This window comes from Ylistrum balloti, unplaced genomic scaffold (genome assembly GCF_031769215.1).
Source record: "Ylistrum balloti isolate Yb309-2 unplaced genomic scaffold, AGI_CSIRO_Ybal_v1 Utg370280, whole genome shotgun sequence".
Classification (NCBI taxonomy): Eukaryota; Metazoa; Mollusca; class Bivalvia; order Pectinida; family Pectinidae; genus Ylistrum; species Ylistrum balloti.
The window spans coordinates 671,413-691,592 of record NW_026782215.1 but is presented as its reverse complement, the minus strand read 5'-3'; the positions used below and the strand labels follow the sequence as shown (position 1 = coordinate 691,592).

Genomic DNA, 20,180 nt, shown 5'->3' with positions numbered 1-20,180 from the left:
TTATGTTAATCACTCTACATGCTAAGACCAAACGATACTTTTTCAAGTGATAAAGATTTAGAAGTTGCCGAGGTTCATCCAAACCACATTGGTTACTAAAATTTTCTGTGTTATCAAACAAATTTGTTAAGTTTATATACAAAATAATTGAACACCAGATATTTTAAATCATGTGTTTATCAGTCAATTAGAATGACACATCTGATTTTCAATGAAGCTAGCAAACACATGTAATCTCGAATCACTGCGTTACTTTACCCGGTAGTGGAGATAACTGTTTCATTTAATAAGAGTGAAACGTTTTAACAAAATACCAAGAATCAACAAAATCTGCAATACGAAAGTAAACTATGAAACGCTAGTTCCTTTGCTTTCCTGCTTCCTGACGCAAATTGGAACAGATTGATGCTCTCCTTTGGCCAGGTCACAATGCGATATTGGGTACAACCTGAACAGTGTGGTAACTTCGTGTATAACACTTCATTTTACGTATACAAGGAACAACAAAGCGAGGCTCGGCCGGAATATCAGAGAATCCACCTGTTGAAATATCCAAATATAAACATGCAGAATTTGTATCGAACACTTCAAATGGGTGTACTGAATGTTTGTGCTAAGGACATTGACAAATTAATCTCTCAAACAGCTGTTCCGCCCTTCCATAACACTATATAAGATGACCCAAAAACCGCGGTTTTTACACTTAAGTGCTTAGTTGACCTGTCAGACAAGAATGCCTGTCGTGTTCATGTTCAATATATTAAGATATTTATCAACTTCAAACTGACAATTCACACGTCTTAAGTGTACCTATGGTCGTCTACCTCATTGCACAGATGTGAAAGTCTTTGCCTGCTAAGTAACGAGTATATTAAAGATCAAAGAAATAATTCCGGGAAAGTCTGATGTAACCAGCCAATGTGGTTAGATTATATCATGCACTTATTGTTCTCGGAGTTTCGCAAACCTGTCACTAATGTAGTCAGAAGTCCTATTATCAGCGTTGATAAAACTCCAATCAAATGATACCATAAAAATGATACACGGAAAACCCACATCCTGTAAAAATTAAAAGCCGGAGTGTTACTTCTTAGAAAGGACAGTAAGAGAATTACCGAGATTCCTATGCAGAGTTCGCATGAACCTGAGGATATCATTGTTATCCTGTTTTGGATAAATATCAAGACTGAAAATATCGAATGTTATTCATAATTCCATGTCAAAGATATAAACGTATGGAACGATGAGGTGGAAAGAAAACAAACACAATTCTGACGCAAAAACAAAAAGCTAAAAAGTGGTAACTGGACTGGGGGTGTCTAAATAGCGGTACGACACCAAATTAAAACTGTCTTAACAGCTATAAAGAACCTATTAAAGTTGTCTAAACAGCGATACAGCACCAAATTAAGGTTGTCTGAACAACGATACAGCACCATATTAAGGTTGTCTGAACAGCGATACAGCATCAAATTAAAGTTGTCTGAACAGCGATACAGCACCAAATTAAGGGTGACTTAACAGCGATACTGAACCATATTAAGGTTGTCTGAACAGCGATACAGCACCAAATTAAGGGTGTCTTAACATCGATACAGAACCATATTAAGGTTGTCTGAACAGCGATACAGTACCAAATTTAGGTTGTCTGAACAGCGATACAGCAATAATTAAAAGGTTGTCTGAACAACGATACAGCACCATATTAAGGTTGTCTGAACAGCTATACAGCACCAAATTAAGGGTGTCTTAACAGCGATACAGAACCATATTAAGGTTGTCTGAACAGCGATACAGCATCAAATTAAGGTTGTCTGAACAGCGATACAGCACCAAATTAAGTTTGTCTGAACAACGATACAGCACCATATTAAGGTTGTCTTAACAGCGATACAGCATCAAATTAAGGTTGTCTGAACAGCGATACAGCACCAAATTAAGTTTGTCTGAACAACGATACAGAACCATATTAAGGTTGTCTGAACAGCGATACAGCACCAAATTAAGGTTGTCTGAACAGCGATACAGCACCAAATTAAGGTTGTCTTAACAGCGATACAGCACCAAATTAAGGTTGTCTGAACAGCGGCACATCCGGATCATAACCGTCGTTAAAAACTGGATTAGTGATGTTTGGAGAGTGAGACAACTGGATTATTATTGATGTTTGGAAAGTAGGACAACAATTAGCGTTGGAGGGAATCCGGATTAGTAGTGACTAAATGGAATTCTGCTAATTACGTACCCCTCGATGTCATTGTGACGTATTTCTATATCTGTCATACTGGTAGACAAATTGTATCCGAACGTGGATCGATAAGTATGGTCTTCTTTGCTCACAGATGCAGAAAGACAATTGTCACCGGTCATATTAGTGCGACAACCATAAATTGGTACTTCCGGTAATAATGCATGACGGGATGGATTTTGCGTTGTATTTGCCCCAATAGCCATGGCAACACACAAACAAAATGACATAAATCCTCCAACAATGGCACTCTGAAAATAACGAATGAATATATCTATGTAAAAATGTTCACGTACACATTCGAGAACGTTAAACCAAATCCTGCTCGTTAATCTCGAAATGGAGTTTTGAATTAAAGCCAATACATCGAAGGCTCATGTCGCTTTACACAGCAACTCTATTTGTTAGATGAAAACTAATCTCAAGATAAATGTACATGTTCTATTTGAACTTTGGACAAAGAGAACATTTAATGCATTGTTTGCAAGAATGTTTCCTTCAGTATTTATTTGTTTTCAAAACTAGCAAGTACAACGTACCTTAGCATTTGCCCATGGTAGAATCATACCGAGGAGAAAAACACCGACTAAAGGACCGGAAGTGGCCGACAAAGTACCAATGGTGATCTAGAGAACAAACATACGAGGATATACCATAGCGTGTACCTCACTCTACATACTTCTAATGGAATTTTACACACATTCCATAAAATCTTGATGTAACTAGAACACGCATAGTTTATTCGTAACATTTATCCTGCAACTGGCAGTGCCATTGTAGGAATACACCTGCCACATATTTATTTTTGTTATATTCGGCAGTGACGGAAAAAAGCTGTATTTTAGCACGTGCGGTAATTCCACAGAATTACTTTCTGAATTTACTGTAAAATTACGTTGAATAATATTAATAACTGTTGAAATAAGTAATTTTATGCGTTGTAATAAATAAGTTTATTAACGATAATTCATAAAATCGTTATCACATCCGTTTAAGTTTGGTTCTACATTTCTTCGCGGAGCAATTGTTTTGGCAGACGTCATCAGATAAACGTCTGCGTAATGTCAACGAAAGGTAAACAAAGTTTGGACAACAAAACTACTGAAGTTTTGATTGTCTGATTTTCAAACAGTATTGCAGGATAAATAGAATACATGGTCAGTGTCTTAAAACATATGCCGTTTTTAGGCTCGGGACAGAAAGACAAAATTCTCTCCTCTTTTGTCTTTCTTCACCTTCGCCAAAATACATCTTCTATTTTAAGACACTGGCCATATATTCTCATTATATTTATCTACGCGTTAGACTTTCCTTTTGACGTAACCATGGTTATACAGGAAACAATTAAGTGACTGAAATAACGGAGTGCGTTTGATAATGATGTATACCACAAAACGTACCTGTGTGATGGTGCCATTAAGATTCATGGCCAGAAAAGCTAGACCCACTGTCACTATTCCAGTACACATGACTGTAATGGAGATTGAGTATCACATTTGTATCATACTTAACTTTGACTAAAACATCTAGATTTAGTTTCACTTACACCGCGATTTTAAAAGTCTTATAATTGCAGAAATTGTATTCAGAACTTTCTGTTGATTATTTGTCAATTACCTGATCAAACTTACGGTTTTTTGTTTTGTTAAAAACTACCTGTGATTTTTGTGACGAAAGTGTCTCTAACTCCGGTCCCGCTGGTTCGAGAAAGGGTCGGATCCACAATATCTTTCCATATCAGTGCGGACACGGCACTCAAACTCGAGGACACAGCACTGGAAAGGTGTATTTCATTATCGTACAGCAATAATCTTATATAGTGTATTTACATATTCCAAATCTGAAGATTCACTATAATCTTATAGCCATCTCGTCACATTACCTTTTATCTTTGTGTACATTACATTATACTAACAACCTGAGAATTTATTACCATCTCGCCAATGAATACTGTAGCCTGTAATGCAGATATATGTCCCTTCACACTGATTATTTGTTTGAAGACGGCGGCAGTCGTCGAAACGTCAAAGTGATACAAGAGCTTTTATTATATTTTTGTCAGTGAAATATAGTGATGTTATAAATTTCGTTGTTTTGATGGACCAGGGCGATGCTTTCTAAGCACTGCATTGGAATTTGCCGATTATTCTGTTCGCATGCGCGGATCCAGAGGAGGGGGGTCCGGGGATAGATGTTGAGTTTGAAACGTGGTATGAAGATTGCAAACGAATCGCATACGAGCTTGAAATAGAAGAGAAGATCCCGAGAACATGTGGTAGGCAAACACAGAGAACAACAATATTACAAAGCCACAGCAGCTGTTCCATTTCTGGATCATTTATCAGCTGAGCTTAATGACAGATTTCACAAAGATAACAGTGTTGCATTTTGTTTGGTTCCTAAGCAAATGTTGACCCTGTCAGATTCAGAAATACAAAAACTTTCTTCTGAATTTGTTGCATTTGTTGGAATGGAAAGGATTTGTGGGAAACTCGAGGACAATATTTTAAATACCAACAAAACTGCAGACGGGGACATCTCTCCAGACATCAAAACACTTCTTCACATTGGTTGCACCTTACCCGTCACCTCTTGTGAGGCCGAACGCTCATTTTCTGGGCTTCGTCGCATTAAAAGGTATATGCGTAGTACAATGGATGAGGATAGATTGTCATCACTAGCCCTCATGCACTTACATCATGCACGAACCATCAATGCAAGTGCAATCTGCCAAAGATTTGTTATTCAAAACAAAAGACGAATATTCAAGTCACGCATCTTGTACATTTAGATCTGATACAAGTCGGTTTGTAAGATTTTTACTTCTGTTCAAACATTAATAAAAAAAAAAAGAAAAAAAGAAAATAAATAAATAAGAAGGTTCTTATTGTGGAGGCCTCCTCGTGGCTAGAACTGGAAATGCTGATATTTAATTAGCATCCACATTGCTTTCTAGTCAGGTTGTTGCTTTTATATTGCATGAATATGTTGGTAGGCTCGATTTTTAGCACCGATTTATGTTCTATTTCGATCGGCCTTTTATTCATTTGTTTTTCCTTTAGATATTTAGACTAGATTTTAGGTATGACCATGAATTTCCCTACACATGTTCAATTCCCTTTTTATGTTCCATTTGCTTATCATAATTAATAAACGCTATGGATCATTGCACAAATACATATATTTAGTGACCCGGTTACCTAGGCAAACGAATGTTTTGATAAAAAGTATGCATCTCTACATTTGGTTCATAAGATATCTGTACACATAATTAAATTGAAATTGGTTGCGAAATTTAGACATCTGTAAAAGATCCCTCTAAGCAATGGTTACTATGGCAACCGAAAGACGCAGGATGATTTGGATGATAATACCATGGTAATTATCATTCTTCAAAACCCTTATAAATCAATTTTCAAATAACTGGACATAATCACAATTTTGACCAATCTGAAGCTCCCTTTATATTTCCATAGTAGCGTTTCTAGAACACCTGTTGTGTTAACTTTGATATATATTTAGCACTCATATGCTTTGATATGTTATCAAAATTGATCAATGGATTGATGAGCCATGGGCCATAACAGAAAAAACGGTGTTTAGTAATTTCGTTACTATGGCAACCAACATTTCTTCTGAAAAAAAACCTGCTCACACTTGATCCCTACCATTTCTGTGTAACTTCAATGTTCATATTGTTTCATTGGTGCGTGATAAATATAATCAATTTCAGAGGAGATGCGTATAAAAATGTCATTTATGAACATGTAATTGACGAACCTCAAAGTAGCACTGAAAAGACATGCCATGAAAATACCAACAAATCCCGGAATGAAGGACATTTGTTCCATGACAAAATATGGTACAAGCTGAAACAAGAACAAAATTGAACGAGACATTAATGAGCGCTTAATTTCATATACTAAAACATATCAACCCACTGACAAAATCTGAATATTTATAATAATTAAACAAGTGATAAGTATTGAATGACTTATGCAACAAAATATATCATTTAAAGTAAAATTGTAACAGCCACTGAGCTACTTTGATTGTTTTGTTTGTTAATCAGGATATTACCTCAAAATTAAGCAATTAACCAACAAGAAAATTTATTTCACTATTAATTATTGCAACCTTGATCAATGCGATATTATCCTGCTGGATGAATAACACCATGAAAAATAATTGATATTAGTACCTGGTTAGAATTTTTTATAAAGCCTGCACGTGTAGGATCACATGCTTTGTGGTGGTAGAAGGCGAATAGGACCATTCCAAGTAAAGCCATAAGAGTTTCCAGGATGACAGCGGCTGGTAGATTGGCGATGACCGCTCTAAAGAAACACCGAAATAACAGATAGATTTTGGATATGATTCCAGTTACATATGTAATATTCAATAAAATCCTATGATGTTATAGAGTGGTATTTTGACGTCCAAAAACCATTGTTTATAAATTCGATACCAAAATAATATCTGTTATGTACTTTCATCTTCGTTAAGCTACCTACTTCCGAGCCTCCCTTATAGAGGGCGTTGAACTAATTTTCTGCACTAATGGCTAATACCATTTCCTATCCACAACGTAACAGTTCCTAAAGTAACAGCCCAAAAGGTCTGTCTAGCTGTTGGATCGGGTTCAGTGCTGTAATTGTTGTTTAAAAGATAAAAATAGGTTTTGTTAAAACGGGTATACGGAGTAGTAGCATTAGTAAACCAACCAATAAAGACTTCAGACTTAAAACGGAGACCTAAGAAGATAAGTAGAAAGCATGAACCATGATATATGGTAACAGATAAAAGTCATACTTAATTTAGAACGAAAACACAAACAAAGATATAAACTATATCAATTTAAAAAGAAAACCATTTTATCTCAGATATTGTGAACTGAAATATATCTTATCAGTTGCCAGTTTCATCGATAAAAAATATGCTATCATTAACATATACTTTAGAACACATCGAAGCAACAGCGTTATGCTGCATCAAAAAGTTATTTAAGAATTTTTTGTCGTCTTCATTTATTGTTCCTCAAAGTCTGCAATTTTTATTCAACTTAAAAGACACATTAACTGTCGTCATAATGATCTCATTGAGAAATATTTCGTTGTACGATATGAAGCTGGACGTGTTTGATGCGTGTTTGTTTGCCTGTTGATTCCGTTGTTGTATACCCTGGCCTCATTTGAGAACATGACATTACTTAATTGGATTGACCAAGGTTTACATGGCGAGTGTCATCGATAATGTAGACGACGCTTACTCTTCCGGAACACCTGGTCATATTCTCATTGTACTTTTACTGGAAGTTTGCGTGTAATTTTTTTGTTTATATAATGCCTTAATTTTTATTGAATTTGAGTTGGGATTATGAATATGTTGACAAGTTGGTGTTTTCTTTTTGTTTTGTTTTGTTTTGTTTTTGTTTTTGGTTTTTTTTTTTTTTTTTTTTGGTTTTTTTCGTCTTTACAGTACTTGAAAAACTGAATTCTTCCTTGTTCAGAACATGTTTTCCAGACTTGAAGTAATCCTCCTGATCCAATGATACCCTACAATAAACAGTAAAACTAAAATGGACAATAATGTACTAAAATGCGTGCTTATGTATATCCACCTTATTTTGTCAGACAATTTAAAATTTGTACATTATATTTTAAACTTTGAAATCATGAAATCTTCAGTATATTGACAGACATTTGTAAAACCACTTTTACATTTCCTATACAAACTCATAAAAATCAGGTTAAGTATGAAAAAGTCCATTTTCTTCGACTCCTAAATGGAGGTATGTTATAGAGCAAGTATTCAATTTTTTTTCTTCAATTTTACCGAAAAATGGGTTTACATTAACCATGAAAAATTCCCTTTTACCAAGTTCATTAAGCTTACTTAATAATATCTTCATAAATTTACCTTTACCAAAAGGACCACGATACCAGTCATCCTGACGAGAAATTGGAACACGTCTGTCCACACCACAGCTTTTATTCCACCCTGATTACATGAATGATATTGATATATTCTACGTGTATAGTTATATCAAATTAAGAAATATTTCTATTTTCATTTTGTGGTTTTTCTTTATAATAAAATATTATAGATATGAAAATGTATCTTTTGTTCTGATTGGATAAGAGATCGTCACGGGTATGTCGACATACAACTCCTTCATAAGGCCTCAGACCAAAATTAATTTACCTCCACAGTTTACCGGAGGAAATTGACAATTTAGTTGTTATGATTTTTTGTCGACTTCATTCGTGTACAACGAAATGGAAGTAAATTGTGATCTGAGGGCCGCATATGGATAATCAAGGAATCCACATTAAAACTTAAATCATTGGGACGGGGGCATCATGTGGACAAGTGAAAGATTTACTCGAAGATGCCTGAACAAGTATACGGAGAACATGTGTTCTGATTCATCTACGATATATACTAAGCTATCCTGAGAATGAAATCGTCATGCATGTTAACGAGCATCTGACACATTTCTTTATACTGCCGGGTGGGGGCAGAAAATTCTTATCAACACGAGTTCATGACCTACAGGTAGGGCGTATGAATTGTAGCCGCTGCATCCATCACTTTATCAGAAAACAGAAGAGGCAATATAACTTTGTATCTTTTTCTCCGTTTTTTTCTAAAGCCCTTTCTTCTTCCTTATATTTCCCTTGCCACTGTCTCCCTTTTACTTCCCTTTAGATGAGTGTTCGCCATCTGAGTTCTGTCCCCTGGCTGTGACCTACCATAGTCTTTTACATGGTAGCTAATACTCCCTGCTTAAAGTTTAGCAACGACTATTTCACACGTTGTCAGTATAATGTTACCGGGTGGGGTATCCTGTGTTAGGCAATCGGCAGTATATTGCAGCGTGAATTTTTACAAAATCATAGCGCATACATTTCATCATTGATACTCCGTGGGTTAGATCACTTTCGCTCCCTACACCACTGGAAGTGGCATTGCAAAATTGAAGGTTCCATGTGAGACACCGTGTGCCACCGAAAAGACTAGTTTGATCCTTTCATGTACATTAAATGAATCTGGAGGTCACGTCACGGTATATTGTACTTGCTTTGAAGTTAGGTGTCGCTCATTTGTAATCTTTGAAGGAACATATCAGTCCGTGATTGGTCTTTTTTCTTAACCTCGCTTTAGACCGATAAAATTACTTTGCTTGTGCCTTCAATTTTTTCGTGAAATGTCTAAGAGCACAGTGAGCGAAAGTTATCGTAACCCTTGAGTACCGAGGATGTGTTTTGATACTTACAAACATAGTGTAGATGACGGACACTGTTGCAGCTAGCGGTATGGAGACCCATACAGATAGGCTGGTCACTGAAGCAAACATATTGGAGTAATGCATTTAATGGTCCTAAACAGTGGTAACTTTCCATAGATGATGATAATAAATATTAGTGAAATGGTATCCATGTAGACTTTTCTTATATTCTACCTAATGCTTTATATAATTTTCACTAATCTTTAGTCATGTACAAATGTATGAAAGGAAATTTGAACTTTTCGCGGAAACAGTCATAAAAGCAACAACGAATCAAGATGGAAAACATTCTGACGTCGTTGTTCTGGGAAAGAAGTTTACACCAAGAGACATTCCGTGTTCCGAACAATTTTTCAGAAGACGATATATCCAACAAAGTAAAAAACATTAATATTATTTATATATTTTACCACAAGGATACGTCTTGTTATAATTAAGGAAGTTGCAGAGTACTATTGATATTATCAACGCCTTAGCAGACATCAAAACAGCCAAGGTCAATATATCGCGCAATTATATCGTAATACCATATCAAATCAAGTATCTTGTTAACAATTGTATTGTGTGGTCTGTATTTTCTGCATTGAAAAACTAATCCTACGTGGTGGGTTGCCGTTTTACGTGCAAAACTGAAATAGCTCTATCTTATCTTGGTGATGCAGTAAAGGTATCCAAGTCTGAAGAAGGAAATGCTATTATTAAGAACTATGAACAACTTCAACTTCTTCTGACTGCATCTGAGTTCCTTGACAAGCAACAACGTTACGATGCTAGACTCATTGTGCATACGGATTCGTCAATGATTACTTGGCTAAATACGAAGGAGATGCGATGCACCACTGGAGTCTCAAACTAAAGATAATACAAAAACTACGAATATTAAAACTCACTTGTTTCCAAAGCCAGAGATGGTACAAACAATGCGACAGCCATGTATATCACCTGGTAAAGTAGATAAAACTTTTTAGAATTTCTACACAACAAAGTATTGATACAATATATATACACATTAAACAATAACACTCACGTTACCAGATCTTGTTTAGTATATAATTATAAACACGAGTAGAACAAGAGGTTATAAAATATTGTACACCCTTCTTCCTGCCGGCATTTAATCATATTTTACCGTAAATAAGATGCCTAATACACTTCCGATGATCCTAACTATGCGTGACCGGAAACGCATTTCGAGATACTGAAAGGAAAACAAAAAACAGCAAATCAAAAAAGACAAAAAAGAAAAACAAAAGTATCGGTATACTTATCTATTATCATGTTAATTCTAAGAGATATTTTTTTTAAATCATAATATTATTAATATGTAATAATAGAAATAACGAATCAGACTCATTCAGTGCAATAGTAGAAAAAAACAGAAGCATAATTTTCCATAATGTCATCATTCGTCTTGGCAAAATTCACTACCATACACTTACATTGTAATGAAAAACGAAAATTTATCTAAAAAGGTTGACGGAAAAATAAAAGAGAATAAATCTTATTCAGGTAAAAATATATGTCAAGCTTAAACATTTCCTGTTACATACTCTTAAATCTGTACCGGAAAAAAGTAGTTCGGCAACACATGGATTTTTCACTTTTAATTTTTTGAACCTTTCAAAAATTATCACCATAAAAATGGTTAATATGCTATTTCTTTTTTAAAAGAAATTATCTATACGTACATCAAAGTACGTTTCCATAGGGGCAATGTAACGTGTACAACGTTAATCCTGTAGCGACCCAAATGTAACCACACCTATAGCAATTCTTATATTTGTGTTAGCATGGTAACCCAGCTCAGAGACTGCAGCTTGTTATTTGTTGTACATGTCTTATAAACAAAAACAACAGGGAAAAGAAATGTCAAATGGTCATTTATTAAATGACAGGAACATTTCAAATACAACCATAATATCAATCACTGTTGTTATATAATATATAGATCTGAATGACATTAACTTCAGTCTATATGTACAACAAAAAGATGGGGTACAAATTATCGGCATACAAACATAAGTTTGAATTTAAAAAAAAAAAAAAAAACATGGATATATAAGCTGGCTCAAGACAAAATGTGGGAGTGTGGTATGGGTGGGACTTCGAAAGATATTAAAAGTAATCACAGCAGCAGAAAAATTATGAGGAGTGATGAAGATATGACGCGATCAAAATCACGAAGAGGTGCGCGCCTCGCTGATTGGTCAATCCAGGCCCTGACCGCCTAGCATCACGGCTACTGCCGCTGGTCACGTGAACAGCCCCTCTGACTGGTCAAGTTAAAACCGTGACCGCATAGCGAGTTGCCCTACACGGCCCTCTTAGCTCACACATAACATCCAAATATTAAGAGATACAAACTACATAGGGTAACAGATGGTCACCATGTGGTCAGAGTTCAAGATCTTATTCCAAATAACAAAATCATGCAAGAGCCAACTTACATAACATTATAATGTGAAGAACATCTGTAGGATTATGACAATTATACATATATATATACATGAATATATAAAGTAACCATCTAACACAAATGTATTTATTTCATGAAATAAATTTCATTTATATGTGATAAATATTAAAAAAAAAAAACATAAAGACACATTATACACGTAGGTAAACAGCTGCAATTTCAACTGAACTGCCATAGCATACCATAAGAGGCAGAAAGCACTACCTAGACGTCTTTCGGGTCGCCATGACAACAATATAGTTCCTAGCGTAAATGAGTCGACTGGTGTTTTTATTTGCTGTTTCTGATATCAAATAATGTAACTTTACATATAAAACACATTTCAATGGAAGCAAACATCCCGCATATAAAACCGATAACCACAAAACCGTCAACACTAGCGCGTGCGTAACCGCCATGGGTAAATATTGATAATTACACACAATGTGGTTGGTAAGCTAGAGTGTATGCAATGCAAGTATGAATATAACGGATATGACAGCTATGCCATCCTCCTGATCACGTGCTAGTTTTGTGCATAAAATTTGAAAATCATTAAACTCAAACTTACACCAATACTTACTTCATACACACTTGTCAGCTGTAATGGATGAAACACCGGAACAAAGAACAAAGCTACCAGTGCATATCCGGTAACGAGGCCTATTATTCCTATATCTGTGTACCATACTGGTATATTTCCACTGGTAAACCTAGAAGACTAATTCCAGATTGGAATGTCACCAACATGGAAATGGCTATAGGACAGAATGAAATATTTCTATTTCCCAGTAAATATTCCTCCACTGTTCTCTGTTTTCCTCCTGATTTAGCAAAATATATTCCTATCGAAATGGAAACAAGCAATGTTACACCGAATATTATGTACTGCACAAAGTATAACGTTTCAGCCATGCTGCTCAGCGCTTGAACAGAAGGATATCAAAATGGCTTCCCCTTTCTTTTCAGTCGATTATATAGGCTCCTATTCATTCAAGAAGACGTTAATCTATATTTAGAACGAGAAAAGTATGTTTTTTTACGTAATGACCTGGATACCTGACTAAGGTATCAGTACATCCCTGTCTAAGTTCATCTGCACGTTTTGTTCATTTTGTTTTTTTGCCTCGGAGTTGTGCAGGAATTATCTAAATCCTTATGTTGTCGTTATTGTTCACATAAAAATTAGATTATTCTTATCCATTTCTCGCATTGATCGATTTGATTTTTAAGAACCATTAAAAATTATCATTAATTTACTAATAGTAAAATTATATCGATTTTTTCCAAAATAGACACAAATGGTAAACCCAATATTTATTTAGCATGCTATTAAATGTATCTTATACAAAACACAACACATTGGATATTAGTTTGTACTCTTATTGTACTATAACTTCACTTGGGCTCAATTGCCAAATGTCAACGTTAAGTGAAAACCCGCAATTTACCACAGTAACCCTATGACACCTAGGTGTCAGTGTAAACTCGAGTTAGCAGGACGCACTCAGAATATATAGAAGATATTCTTTGTTTTGTGACGAATAAGAGTTAAATTTCATCGAATTGGATGTGAAGCACAAATGAAAGGTTTCAGTTTTGACCCCACGATATAGACTGTTTTTAATTAAGACGAAAAGAACATTCTGTTTACTTAATTCTTTCTTATCTTTACTAATGCTAATTTAAATCTACCGCTGTGTCTATTTGGTCTCTCTACTTATTACTCCGCTGAATAATATAGTTCCACATATGGGGCACAAGTATGTTTGCTATTCTGTGCTGTGAGCTCTAAAGACTGGCTTGTCCACGGAAGTTGAATTTTTCAACACCTTTCAGGATATTTAGTATATGACAATTGATGCTGTAGAGACAGGACTTCACTTGTAGCTGTTCATGGTTCCTCAGCGGCAGGGACGAAACAGGATCAACGTTGACGTTGATCGCGGTTTATTGGTGACAGATGTTTGGATTGTTATTATGTTTGTTAGACTGTTAACGTCTAGAGAAAGTGTCACACTGTTCTACGTACTTCGGTTGCTTTTACGGAAGATTTTAAGGACATAATAATTTCTTTTCTTTCTGTTGTATTATCAACTGTTTGTGTTGTTCTGTTTTATTTTGTTATGTTTTGTTTTGAAGTAAGGAGAAATATCCCATTGATAAATGACTTATTTTCCACTATTGAAAAATAACATATTTTTGTTATTTTCCTTCAATAAAAAAATAACACTTTTGCAGACTTATGCCAATGAGAGAGATCATATAATAAAATAGACAAATCATGGAGCCCGGTACAAAAAATCAACACCATAAATCTTAAGGGGTTTTTAAAAAGGGTACTAGTAACACGACCTTCAATTCCACGAGAAGCTTTTTATTCCACAGAGATCAGCAAACAATGTCACTCAAATTACCTTTTCAGAGATCAAACCAAGTCCCCAAACTAATGTCTTGAAAGTGGAACTAGACATTTTAAGAGGATTCGTGTCATTAACAGCTAGGTGACCGCCATATTTTAAGTCGCGTAGTATTTTGTCTCAGGTTAAATTCCCTCTGAACGACTTACAGCTGATGACTTTGATAAGTAACATTTTAATGTAAACATATTTTCAATTATTTTTTTAAAATCTTAACTATATTTTTGTCGCCTACTACGAAGTAATTATGAGTTTGTAAAGTTCGCATAGTCCTTTTGTATCTCTCTTTAAGATGCCAGTAAATAGCCATTTTGCTTGTGAAAATGTAACAATATTTAATATTGTCTTCAGTAATCACAAATTTATTTCACTCGTGTGTCTAATATTTTAGTATCTTTGCGTAATCGTGAAGGATACTAAAATATAAGATAATCTTGTGAAATATATTTGTTTTTACTGAAGACACTTTCAAATGTTCTCTATCTAATACTTCAGAGTTAGATGCATATCATAGGATTCGTTAGGGCCGCCTAAACATCCAAATCTAGGAGGCGACTGAGGCAAATCCAACGTGATCGAAAGTAAAGTTAAAATCTACAACATTCAAGAGATTTCGTAGTTTTCTTAAAGTTAACTAACAACGTCGATTACATGTGTATAAAAGACACACACGTGAATTGCAACTTTTAATACAAATTTTAAGATAGGCGCATAAGAGCCAAAACAACGAGTAAACCTTCATCATACCGCTATCTTACCCCCTAGGACGCTTAAATGTTCTGCTATAATATAGTTTGTGTTGTGTTATAGGAACTTTTATCAATCCATGTGCTATTTTCCCATAGGCATTCAAAATGTAGTGTAGATGAAATTTGAAGAGGTGGAGTCCAAGACATTTTGCCACATAGAAGTTTTGGAATTCACAGGTAGTTAAAGAGTTGGCAGTGTGTTCCCCTCACCCATTGCCTTCAGCCGTTTTTGTTTCATGTTCCAGACTTCTCTGGTCTTGGCAAACATTTATGATGCTGGATAGGATAGTAGCATTGGATTTCTAACAATGCTTGACAAATAACACTTACAGATAATAAGAAACTGAAAGAAGCTAATTAAGCTCCATTGGTGGGATTACTTCAGCAAACCAAAGCGCAACGCACATGCCGCGAAAATTTAATCTGTACCTTTTTTAGTATTAAGTGCAAAACGAAGAAAATATTAGGTTAATCTCACTAATAGACATACCTGAATGCGATACAAGATCAGCTTCTCTAATTTTGTACATATTTCTACTTATATGATGTTGTTTGTAATATCAAATAATGTAACTTTACTTGTATTATATCATTCCAGATTACAAACGATGCTGATAGCCAGAATTAGAGGGAAATCATGATAAACAAATAAAAATGCAGTTTAAATTCTAAGAAAAATTACAATTGATCAATTCACCATGGAACACACACACACACACACACACACACACACACACATACATACATACATACATACATACATGCTTTTCATTATTTATTATCACATCAAAAAAACTCACATTCACAAACAAACCTTTTTCTACTATGTGTATACTAATCTTTGTCAGTAATTGAAATATTTCTTATTTAACTCACGCCATGAGATCTTAAAGTTATTTTCTCTGATTCGGCTGCCTGTCAAATAAAGCAAGTATACGATAAATCCATAATGTTATATAATCGCGAGATGTAGAAGTGGAATTTTGCTGAACAAGCCTATTGATATGCTTGTTGTATATAAATTACAGCAGGCTTGGTAAAGAATTTTGCTACAAATTGTCATTCAACACTCCTTCCGTGATAACGCGTATTGACGAAAGTGAAAACAAGGAAAACACTACTTCAAGCTCTACCATATATTGACATGAATCATGTATCTTCATCTCAGTTCAGGAAGTTGTCTCATTTTTGAAAATCCGTCTTCGCATAATTTCCATAATCCAGAAAGCTAAAAAACGACATCAATCGAAAACCAATGAGGGAATTGCTCGCGGAAATTGAATGCCTACCACGACGCGGGTCGCTTGTTTCCTTCATTTAATACAGGATCAGAGCTCTAATGTCCATCGGCTTCAGATAAGTTGAACGTCAAAATAATGTTGACTGTTGTATGACATTCCTAAACCTGTAATGATAAAATAGCGAAGCAGAAAACAAAGTCTTCTATAGGTGAGACAATGTAGTGCTTGGTGCAGTTGTTAGAAAATGAAAGAGAAGTGTTGGTATAGAAGTAACAATAAAAAGCAGTACAGAAAATGATAGGTGTACGAGGATTGACAATGCGTCATCAGTGACATGTACATATTTTGTAGATAAACTCGCGTACGGACATTTGTATATGATATATGAAAACTAGAAAACATCAGTGACTACGCAAAAAACTAAATATTAAAACTTAACATTTTAGTGAAGTTAGAAAAATAATTTTAAGCTTTACCAATCACAGCTTCATATGTTTGAGTAGTGTATACGAGGGCTGATTCCTAAAGTATGAGTCTCATATTTAAGGATTTGACGTTTGGCGGACATCAGTTTTGGTACTTTCTCTTTACAAGATCTTCCGTAAAAATGGAATATACTTTTCCTTGTGAAATCCCAAATGTACAGGCTATATATCTCTGTAACTCGCCTGTCAGTCATAATAATACCATGGCCTTTATTGACCGATTCTGGAGTTATAACAGTATCAGGCCTTACAGGACGGGCGTCATCTCCAAGGCTTGCCACGCTTAAATTCCGCCATCTACCTTTTCCCTGTAATATATGAAGAGGCATCATTCCCTTGTATCCCTCCCATATCAGTATAGATATCTATAGGTGCTAGACCTTTCGTATACAAATATTGAATCACTGTTCTTTCAGCGATTTGGCCATTTTGGCAAACGTGATAAGTGTCATGTTTACTTCAGAGTGCTACTTCGTCGACGTAAACTGACCAAATGACTCCAGTTTTCGGGTACACAACCTTAAAAAGTCAGGGAATAGTAGAACTGAAAAAGGGACATCCCTGCTTAACTTTTGCAATACAAAGCTCACAACTTATCAATCAGTCCTCGTATGTGCTAATGAGTTTCTTTACAACTGAAATAGCTTACATATATCCATCCCTATATATAATCATTCACATGATGTTTTCAGGTAAATAAAAAGATAAATGATCCATTTACTGCAAATAGAATCAATAACACATCTGACAGAGACTCAAAATTTACCGATACGGATGTACTGCTTCAAAGTCTCAAAGTACATGACCTTTTTTACTATTAGTTTTACTATGAAAATGACTATTAACTAGATCTAGTTTAATGTTGATAAGAGGATGAACTAAAAATCAGCTAAGCATTTTTTAATTGAAATCAGATAGACTATTTTTGTCTTTGCCAGAATCAGGAATGTAAGATTAAAATAAAGCTTAAGGCATTTAGTTTCTAGTAGAAACTAATTGTGCTTTGATATTCTTGATTTGTTTGTATCCAGGTATATTTACAGAATATGATGAATTTATATTGTAAAGTTTTTGGATGACACCAGTAGTACCTTAACTTGATTTTGTGTTAAATCAAAATGTTCCACGTCGGTGTCATCTAAATCAAAGCGAAAATGGATATACTCTGGCACTCTGAGCACTCAGATTCTGACTAATGGCTTTATAACAGGTCTCCACGGAAATTACAAAGTTTTGACCATAAACGAGTCTCTGTAGTCGTTGAATCAATGAATGAGGTTCAATATAATATCGATATTTGTTCCGAACTCCGTTTCTTTCGAAATAAAAAGTTACGCAAATAATTGATTGTGAGACTAATGTCGTTCTTTTCTATATTTTAAAATTCGGTTGACTTAGTTTGATGTTCCTCAGTCGCCTTTTAGGTTTCAATAATCAAGCCCCTTCCATTACGTTGCCGACTCCCATAATGACGATACAGCTGTATTATGCATTCAAATCTATTTTTATTCCAGATTTGTATCGAATTGTGTTATTCTCTTGTGTGTCTTTTGTACAAATTTGATGATTTAATTTGATAAACTGTCAGAGAGAAACTACTATTTTTACGGTAAATCAAAAGAGGTGACAAACATCAACATTCGTATTCTGTGTTGTAATTTAAACAACTACGGTACATATTTACATCACACACATGGCATGACGCTTCATACATTTTCAATAGATAATAAGCATATTTATGCTTGTTGAGAATTCCTGGTCACGTGTCTAAGTACAATGTATGAATTATATGCTGAATCGGGACTACGTTTAGTTTGTGTTATCATCAACGATATTGAAATAGACTATTTTCACTCGTCACTTTCATTCATTTGTCATGCATTTTACAGACTACTCCATTTAATTCTGAATATCTGTATTCCCTAGTTTAGACTCAATCACGTAGGAAATAATTAAAGTTAATCGTCAGACAAATTACTCGCTGTTTCCTAGGTATATTGTCGAAACATAATATCAAAACCAAATAAAGAAAAAGTAAAACAACAGATAATCAAGACCGGGTTAATTTTTGCGATGTTTGCTCATCAGAAAAGCAGAATAATCAATCATTGCTTATCTTTCTATCTTTATAGCACTCCGTTATTTTCAGGTAGGGCATCGATAGATATACGTGCACTATAAACCTCTCTATTTGTTAAATAATCCTACCAGATCTTGGTGGTAAAATATTATATTTATTACATTATTATATTAGAATAGAGTCGAGTGTATCATATATGATATCATCAAGATAAAATATTTATAGAAATGCCGTACGAAATTATTATGATAACTGTCGTAGTGTTATATTATCTTGTTACAAACTGCTGGTGGACTTGTAAGTCCCAGAGGTTTGCCGTAACCTGCATTGACTTCTTTCGATCACTTCACTTTGGATGGTTTTTTTTTTCATTCTCCTTCTAGGCTTCCACACTTCTGACCCTTAGCATCACTGACGAGTCTTAGAAGGCCTAAACAGCCTTATAATGCAGCTTACTTTTTTGTTTGGCTCTACTGTATCTATCGCTAAAGGTGATGTTCACTTATGTTTCTTTTGGACAATCGTCTATTTCCTGACTTTGTTTACTACCTAGTCAACAAATGATATAAACAAGACTGGTTTGTGTAGCAACGTAAACAGCCCAAAATTTCTTCACCCTCACCAAAATTCAGCTTATATCTTAAGACACTGACCATGTATTCTATTTATCTTGTAACACTGAAAATCAATAGCTTTGTTGTTTAATCTTTGTTAACTTGACGTTGACGTTACGCTGAATTTTGCCTGATGACGTAAGCCAAAATAATTGCTCTGCGCAAAAATATAGTTCCAAACTGCAACGAAGATGACAGCGATTTTATGAAATCTCTTAAATAACCTTGTTCGTTACAACATGTAGAATCGTTTATTTCAGCAGATATTTTATAGTTTAACGTATTTTGTTAATAATTTCATAAATTAATTCTGTCGAATGAACGCACGTGCTAGAATACAGCTGTTTTCCGTTACAAAACGAATACAGCAAAAATATATGTGGCAGATACATTCTGACAATGACATCGTCGTTACAGGATAAATATATATATATATATATATCCAATTTAGATATAAGAACTGGACTTCCTTTTGCTTTGATGTGTATGTAACGTTTTTATTTAGATAATTACGGTACATGTCTACGGCAATACTAAGGGTAGAGTTCATAATCAAGTATTTACATTGATACGGGTTTACTGAACTGATAAGTCAAC

At 34.8% G+C, this 20,180-nt stretch overlaps 1 pseudogene; it reads right to left on the bottom strand.

The window, feature by feature from the left end:
* Positions 1–2,208: 2,208 nt before the first annotated feature.
* Positions 2,209–12,909, bottom strand: LOC132552813 (sodium-dependent multivitamin transporter-like; annotated as a pseudogene).
* Positions 12,910–20,180: the final 7,271 nt, after the last annotated feature.